The sequence below is a fragment of the Porites lutea genome, chromosome 5, assembly GCF_958299795.1.
Source record: "Porites lutea chromosome 5, jaPorLute2.1, whole genome shotgun sequence".
In the NCBI taxonomy this organism is placed as follows: Eukaryota; Metazoa; Cnidaria; class Anthozoa; order Scleractinia; family Poritidae; genus Porites; species Porites lutea.
The window spans coordinates 31332249-31341541 of record NC_133205.1 but is presented as its reverse complement, the minus strand read 5'-3'; the positions used below and the strand labels follow the sequence as shown (position 1 = coordinate 31341541).

The following is a 9293-nucleotide window of genomic DNA, read 5'->3' as shown; positions in this document are numbered from 1 at the left end:
GACCGTTTTTCTGTACAGATGACCGAAAACCGAAATTATAACTGGGCGTGTCCTGAAAGGGGAAGGCCAGTAATAAAAATCGCATTTCGGCAAAACGTGATCAAAGCTTGATCAACAGCGCGTCATTTCAATTATCGCGAAAATAAACCGCAAGATCATCACAAGCCTCATTTGCATACAATGAAAGTTTACATAGCCTCGCCATCGAATTTTTTTTCTTTTTTTTTTCAACCACTGAAGTATTCACTTGTTTTAAAATAATCAACGCTTTCAAGCGATAGAAATCGTAGACCGACCCGTTCCTGAAGAGCTCTATAACTTTTGCATTAATCTTCCCTCCATGTCTTTTGTCACGTCGAGATACTTATCCCCAAGCCTTGGAGCATGCGTACTTCAAACGTCAAGCATCACGGAGCAGTAAACAAAAAGGAAATTACGAAGTCACCCAAAAAATGCAAGCAGTGAGCTCTAAGCAATAATGGAGGCTGTACCCACGGAGTCAACAACGTCTGGGTTAGAGGGTCCTCATAACATTGCAGTGGCCACAAGGAAATCAGACTACCAAGATCTGCTTATTCCAAATGATGCTGGGTCAAGGTATTTTGTTTTGCCCGCGTCTGAATAGAATTATTTGTTCAGCAATTTTCGCGTGCGATAAACTAATCGCAATTGAAATTTAGCTAAGTTACCAAAAATTATCCATATAATATTTTAAAAATTTGGGGTTGCTTAATTTTGGAAATTATTTTAGTTCTTCTGTTAAGGTTTTAAGCCTATTTTCAAGTTTTCAGCTCCACCCCAATTAAAAAAGCTTAAAACTTGAACTTTGATTCGCAGCCCACTTACTTTATATCTTTCTTGATGTGCAGAGTATTAAACCATCATTGGCTTCATTTTCTATTTTACGCGTCTTAGTTGTCTAAATGAGCTTGTTTATTGAACATTTGAGCGTATGAACTTTTTGTTAATTCAGTGTGCAAAAAGCTTTCAATAAGTTGCTCTAATATCAATATACTACAACAGCGCTGATACTACGGTGTACCTGTTTCATTTCTGGTAAAAGGCTACATAAAAGCAAAACTTGAAGAAATGCCAATTTTTTTGCATAGCTTATGCTTCCTTTCTTTTGAACCTTTTATGATATGAGTATAGCTGTCAATCAAACGCCCAAGGCTTTCCTTGGTGCCAAATTGCTCATTTCTGTGATAGTGCACATGACCATTGCTGGCATTCACCGTTAACTTGACTTTTTGTTCGCTTTAATAAACCTGAGTGAATTATATTTTTGTGTATTTTCTTTTTTATTCAACAGGGTCCTAAAGTTTTTGTAGCTAATTAGATAGGCTGCATAAATATCCTTTAAACGACTACGTTTTGGAACCTTATATTTTAAGTTACATTGCAGCATTATTTTTCACAATTCACAAAATAGATGCGCTATCTAGATGCGCTATCGAGCGGTTTTAAAAAGAAGCAGCGACATACTTGCCTAAAATTTCATTCAGTGAAATTTGCATTTGCATTGTCACAATAGTCAATAAAGAAAAAAAATACTGATTAAGGTGACAAAGCCTGACTGCATAATTGATAAAACATTAAAAAAAAGATCATTTTTTTTGTGGTTTTGGTCAGCATATCGTCACAGGACTAAGGATGATAAGGATGTAATAACTGTAATTTTTTGATGATTTTTAACATGTTTAAGATGAAATTTTGTTGCCTCACGATTATTGAACTAGGTGTACTTGCCACGCAAGCTACGTAAACATAAAACATTTTAAACGTAAAAGTGTGATACATAGTGGAACAATTAAGATTCGTTGGTCATCCAAATTCATATAAAGACCTAAATAGAGCACCTTTTTAGGAAAATAAGTGTCGTGTAAGTGATGTGTAATATGTTTCGAGATAAATCGATTAAAGGCTTTTTTACTGGTTCCCATTTTTTACATTCCCATAAAACGGTAGAAGAAACATCAAAAACTCTACTCGAGCTGAAAATTTTCAAAGGTTTTTTGAAACTCGCTGATGTTGACATCAATATCGTGCTTGCCGAATGGGCGAAAACACAGAATTGAGGGGAAGCATAACAAATGATAAAAAGATCATGTAAAAATTTAATGATACTGAAGCTTAGCAAGCTACAGATACAAACAAAAGCAAAACCTCTGAAACCGCTGGGCTACACTAGATGCTCTGCTCAGACACCAAACCTTGTCCTATTTTCCTCAAGTTGGTCTTTGTGAAACCCCGGATCGCATGTCTCGATGAAGCTTTAAATGTTTGAACTTGTGAGCGAAATCCTCAAAGTTCCTATTTTTGTCTGTTTCTTCTTTATCCTCAGTATCCGAAATTTGGACCTCTAAAGTGGCGTGTGTCGCATTAAATAGAAGGAAATAGTAAAATAAAAAGCCAGTTTTCTAACGTGGCAAAGTTGTCACGTCCCTCGCTAAACCTCGCTCATGGACGTTCATTCTCTAACATCACTGAGGACTTATCTGACATTTACGTAGTTGAGTTCTTCGCTTACAATTAACTCGTCAGTCATCGTGTCATCAATTGGTAAACTACTTCGCTCATATATTGTGCTTATTTTAATAAGCAGAATTTAAATTAAAATTGCCCTCTTTGAGTTCTCGAAAAGGCCCCGACGTTCCAAAACTGATGCTCACAGTCATCTTAGGGAGTGTGAACCTACCGTGAACGGCGTCTGGTTTTGTATTCAGCATGAGCATTTCTCTGAGTTTCACAGCGCCATCATCATCAATTGACTTAAACTCGAACAATGAAAACACTTATAAAGTGACTCCTATGATCGAATCGTCGAGAAACGCTCGAACAACGCAAATAGCCCTCTTGATTCGCAACGCCTTCTGAGCTTCTAGGGGGCGAAGGCGATTTAAAAAAATTTCGTGGAAGGGTCAGTGCAAGGAAAAATAGTATGAAACCATTTGTGAGAACATCGTTTCTCGGTACTAAACCCCCATGCCTTCCCTCCCCCGGGAGATCGTTTTTCTGCACAAATGACCAAAAACCGAAATTATAACTGGGCGTGCTCTGAAAGAGGCAGCCCAGTAATAAAAATCGTTTTTCGGCAAAACGTGATCAAAGCTTGATCAACAGCGTGTCATTTCAATTATCGCGAAAATAAACCGCATGATGATCATCACAAACCTCATTTGCATACAATGAAAATTTACATAGCCTCAGTTTCGAATTTTTTTTCTTCTTTTTTTCAACCACTGAAGTATTCACTTGTTTTAAAATAATCAACGCTTTCAAGCAATAGAATTTGTAGACCGACCCGTTCCTGAAGAGCTCCATATCTTTTGCATTAATCTTCCCTCCATGTCTTTCGTCACGTCGAGATACTTATCCCCAAGCCTTGGAGCATGCGTACTTCAAATGTCATTCATCACCCGAGCAGTAAACTTACAAAAAGAAAATTACAAAGTCACCCAAAAAATGCAAGTAGTGAGCTCTAAGCAATAATGGAGGCTGTACCCACGGAGTCAACAACGTCTGGGTCAGAAGATCCTCATAACATTGCAGTGGCCCCAAGGAAATCAGACCACCAAGATCTGCTTATTCCAAATGACGTTGGGTCAAGGTAGTTTGTTTTTGTGCGCGTCTGAACAGAATAATTTGTTCAGCGATGTTCACTTGCGATGGCACCTTGCATGGGACCTGGGACGTGAGTTCCGTTCGTGCCTATTCCCTCTGGGCAGGCCTGTTTCCAGAAAAGTTGGTAAAAAAACAAAAAAAACAAAAACAAAAAAAACTGCAATTGAAATTTAGCCAAGCTACCTAAAATTATCAATGGAATATTTTCAAACTTTTGGGTTGCTTAATCTTGGAAATTATTTTGGTTCTGCCTTCAAGGTTTTAAGCCTATTTTCAAGTTTTCAGCTCCACCCCAATTAAAAAAGCTTAAAACTTGAACTTTGATTCGCAGCGCACTTACCTTATATCTTTCGTGATGTGCAGAGTATTGAACCATCATTGACTTCATTTTCTATTTTCCGCGTCTTAGTTGTCTAAATGAGCCGTTTTACTGAACATTTAAGCGTATGCGCTTTTTGTTAATTCAGTGTGCAATAAAGCTCAGTAAGATTACAATAAGTTGCTCTAATATCAATACACTACAGCGTTGATACTACGGTATGCCTGAGTTTCTGGTGAAAGCCTACACAATAGCAAAACTTTTCAACCTTTTATGATATGAGTAAAGCCGTCAATCAAACGCCCAAGGCTTTCCTTGGTGCCGAATTGCTCATTTCTGTGGTAGTCCACATGACCATTGCTGGCATTCACCGTTGAATTGACTTTTTGTTCACTTCAATGAACGTGAATAATATTTATTCTCTCCTCTAAATCTCAGTTTGTCCCACACTGATTTTTGAAGGTTCACAAAGAAACCCGCAGAGTCCAGATCAGACCGACATAAACGACCATGGACCAGGCAACTAGCGTAATCGGGGCTCCCGCCAATACCGTCGTCCAAAAAAGTAACAACACGACGCCCAAGACCGCGCCAGTAATTAATTAGCGAACGCACTAATTTACTGAAAATGTACGGCGCGGAGGACATACCAAAAGGCAAAACAGTAAAAACGAAGTATTTAACAACGGAGCCAAAATTCCAAGAAAAACCCAGATGCTGGCGATGATCTGGAAAAATTTCGACGTGATGGTAGCCAGATTTGAGATCAAAGGTGAAGAAAAAATAGCCTGACTGAAACAAATCAAACACAGTGCGAATATCTTCGAACCGAACAGACTGCTTCCAAATAAATCTGTTTAAATACGAAAGGTCCAAAATAAGCCTGCATTTTCCACCGGACTGCTGCACAACGTGGAGAGGATTGATAAACTTTAAGAACTTCCTTATCACAACCACGCTCAATTAACTCTTTCTTCGGCATTCAAGTTTAAATCTTTAAACTTGAACGCCGAAGATCTATTGGGAATAACAAAATTCTCAGGCAAATCAAAGAAAGGAATTCTGTAGCCTTCAACAATGGTGTTAATGATAAAGTCGGAGGCGCGAATAGAATTAGACCAAAAATCAACGTGTTCCCTGAGGGAGCCAACTTTAAACAAACAAGAATCTGAAGACTTTTCAAAATCAAAAACATCACTTGGTTGACTTATCTGATCTTCCTGAAGAAATTAGATTGGGGCAGTTGTTTCTCCAGTGTCCTTCCGATCCACAAGCGAAGCAGGTTCCTCTCCTGAACTGAGATCTGGGCAGAAATGCGGCTTGTCGAAACTGAAAGGGCTGCAGTCGAAAGGACCCTCTTCCAGCTCTTTTTTCGCCTTGTCCAGCTTCTTTTTCTCAATGGCGGAGATAGCTGAATCAAATCTGGCTTCTTGTAGCTCCTTGTGGATTTTCTTTTTTATGTAACAGGGTCCTAAGTTTTTTGTAGCTAATTAGATGGGCTGCATAAATATACTTTAAACGACTACTTTTTGGAAATAATACTACCTATATTTTGAGTTACATTTTAGCATTAATTTTCACAACTCACACTATAGATACGCGATCGAGCAGTTTTAAGGTGGCCCGAACCTTTTTATATGCGCGTCGGTTATGTTTTGAATCGCGTTTTCAGCAGGAATGATTTACCGATTTCCATGATTTTTGGAATCCTTAATAAAGAATGGTCGAACTTTAAGAAAATGTTAGTTATTTACTACTTGTAGGTACAAAAACATTTGAGATATTGGCATATGTTTAAAACCGCATAGAAACTGAGTAATCAGAAACATACGGCGAATACAGTTCGCAATACAAGAAGAACAACTTTTTGCTGAATGCAGGGCAAAATTAAGAGAAGGGAAAATACACAGTAACATTGATAAATAGAAGTTATTTAATCTCGCCCCGCATTCAGCATAAAGTTGTTCTTCTTGTATTGCGAACTGTAATCGCCTTAGGTTTCTGATTACTCAATTTCTTGCAACTGAAGCTGTGGGTAATAATACCCTTGCAGATAAGAGATAGTCCGTCGGCAGTTGTCCTCTATTTGTGTGTCAACTTTCAAAAATGTGTTAGCGTTGCCTTTTAAGGTTAAATTTGACCAGCTATTTGTGCAGCGAGTTCTACGGTCACGATTTACTTCAAACTTGAAGATATAAAACTAGAGAGCTCTAAGGCTTATTTGCCGAAGTTAGAGGAAAATCTGTCTTAGGGTTTTGAAATTATTGACATTTTTTGTGTAAAAATGCGGTTTTAACCATATGCCGATATCTCAAACTTTTTTTAACCTATTAAGAAAACAAATAGCATTTTCTTAAAGTTCAACCATTCTTTATTAAGGATGCCAAAAATCATAGAAATTGGTTGACATGTTTCTGCCAAAAACCCGATTCAAAAACATAACCAACGCGCAAATAAATAGGTTCGAACCACCTTAAAGAGCAGTAGCGATATACTCGCCTTAAATTTCATGCAGTGAAATTTGCATTTGCATTGTTACAATGTTGATAATGAAAGACTATTGACCACTCCAGAAAATGCCATAACATACCATATTGCTCTTTGTTTGTCACCCCAAAATTTTGCATAAGCCATAGCTTTCAGTTTCTCTTGAGGCCATTTTAACTCCCAAGAGAAACTGAAGACAGTGCTTATGCAAAATTTTATGGTGTCAAACAAAGAGCATTATGGTTTGTTATGATATTCTCTGGAGTGGTCAATAGTGAGTAAGGGCCTGTTTATATGAAGGTGGGGGACCCCAGGTAGGTAAGGAAAAATGTGGCGGGTTACCCCACCTAGCATGTAAACGTGATCACATTAAAATGAGAGATTGTATGGACAGGCGGGTTACCTCACCTAAGCGGGTTACTTCACCTACCTAGGGTCCCCAACCTCCATGTAAACAGGCCCTTAGGCGACAATGCTTGACTGCATAACTGATGAAGCATTCTCAGGAGATCTTTTTTTTGGTTTTAGTCAGCATATCGTCACGGAAGCAAGGATGATAACATTGTAATAACTGTTATTATTATTCATTCAAGATATTTCCCCAATTCTGATTGGCTAAAAGCACACGCATAATTCACCATAACCAGTTACTGATGACCAAATTTGGAAGAATTTTGTGTTTAACGAGGAAATGACGTCAAAAATGCAGTCTTCTACAGGTTATTAAATTGCACCGTTAACCGAGAAGACCTGGGGTCGAGGTTGAGTTGTTTTGGTTGTGAACATTTGTGGACATTTAACTCGTTTCAAGAGTAAGAACTAGGTGAAAAAATAGCTAAAAACATGGCAAGAAGAGCAAGAAGACAAGGTCGAAGGGCGACATATGCTACGGCCTCGACGGATAACACCCTCCTCGATCTCCATAATTCTTCATAGGTCTTCATAAGATACTCAGCCTCATTCATTAATTGTTAAATAATTTTTTTTGATTATTTTTAAGGCTAAATTTTGTTGCCTTACGATTATTGAACTAAACGTATTTACCATGCAAGCTATGTAAACAAAAAGCATTTTAAAAGTTAAAGTGAGATACATAGTGGAACAATTAGTATTCGCTGGTCATCAAAATTCATATAAAGACCTAAACAGAGCACTAGGTGACGCGTGTCATTTGTGTATCAGTTGTAGTGAGCTTTTAGGGTTTTGGAGCTTTTAAGTGTTTACTGTTAAGGTATCATCCAGGTTCACGGTTAAGCGAGAGATGCGCAGTGCACCTCGTGGAGGTAGGACATGTTTTTGCGAGCTCCACCAAATATGCTGTTCTAAACGCTTTAATAACGTACCCGTCATGGAAACCTACAAATAGATATAACCAGAAATGGGGAAGGACAAAGCGGACAAGAATCCGAGCAAAAGGCTGAGAGAAAATGGTTCGCAAACGGATGAAGATGATGAACATGTGGGCGTCGGTGGAGTAATGTCAGCACGCCTCGAGGAAATGAACACTAAACTAGATCAAGTTTTAACAGCGTGTGGTGAAATTGCACTACTAAAAGATGAAAAACGCAAGCTCAGGGATGAGGTAAAGAATTTAAAACAATCTTTGCAATCTGCCGAGGGAGAAATTCAAAGTGTACAAGAAAGCCAGAAAGAAACTTCTGCACAAGTAAAAGAAAACAATGAAGACACTGACTTCTTGTTCGAGGACATTGGAGCGCTAAGACGCAGAAATATCAAGTTGGAAGCCTATACAAGACGTGAGAATGTAAGAATTTTCAATGTCGGGGAAGAAGAGGATGAAAATACTGAAGAGCTGATAAGAAGTGTCTTCGTCGCTAATTTGAAAATTCCGGCGGATAAAGTCAACGATATCCGCTTTGAGCGAGTTCACCGAATCTCCACTAATAATTCTAGTCTAAGAGCTCCGTCCTATCCCAAACCAATTATCGCTCGTTTCAGTCCTTATCAGGACAAAGAATATGTTCGCTCCGTCTATAAGAACTTAAAAGGAACCAACATCGGTTTCTCAGATGATTTCCCGAAAGAAATTGAAGAAATTCATAGAAAACTTTATCCAGTGCTTAAAAAGGCCAAGCAGGATAAGCAAAAAGCCTTCTTTAATTTTGATAAATTGATTATCAATGGCCAAATATACAGAGGAAAAGAAACTAAAGACCTTCCGTATTATTGTAAAGTGTCAAAAATTGTTAATGTATTAATTCCATGATCGATTTCAAACTGAACAGTGAATCTTCGTCCACTAGATGTTAAGAATTTTGTTTAATGTCAGCTTATATGTAAACGTATTATGTGTTCTGTTTTGTTTTACTATTTTCTCGGTTGGAGGACAAAATGTCTTTTTTTTCACTCTTTTTGAATGCTTCGTTAAACATCGGAAAGTACTATAATCCCAAACATTATATGCATTTTTATAAAACACAACTTAAACGGCAGATTTATTTAAATTAGTTTCTTTGAACGTAAGGGGCATAAGTAACTTTCATAAAAGAAGAACTATGTTCACCTGGTGTCGTAAAAGAAAAGCTGACGTAATATTCCTGCAAGAAACGCATTCAAAAGAGGATTCAGAAAAACAATGGGAAAATGAATGGGGTGGTAAAGCATTTTTCTCACATGGTAATCCAAATTCATGTGGGATTGCGATATTGATTACGAATAATTTTGTAATCCAAAAATCCATTGTTGATCCCCAGGGAAGATTTATTATTTTGAAGGCAGGCATTCAGAATAAAGTGAACATTTTAGTTAATATTTATGCACCAAAGTATAATAATAATAATATAATAATATTCGTAACCATGCTATTTTGTTCTCGAAGAAGAAAGCCAAAGAACGATCTACT

The 9293-nt window shown here is 37.7% G+C and overlaps 1 pseudogene; it reads left to right on the top strand.

The window, feature by feature from the left end:
- The first annotated feature begins 7808 nt into the window (after positions 1-7808).
- The window catches only part of LOC140936662 (potassium channel subfamily T member 2-like), a 59920-nt pseudogene continuing 58435 nt past the window's right edge, over positions 7809-9293 (top strand).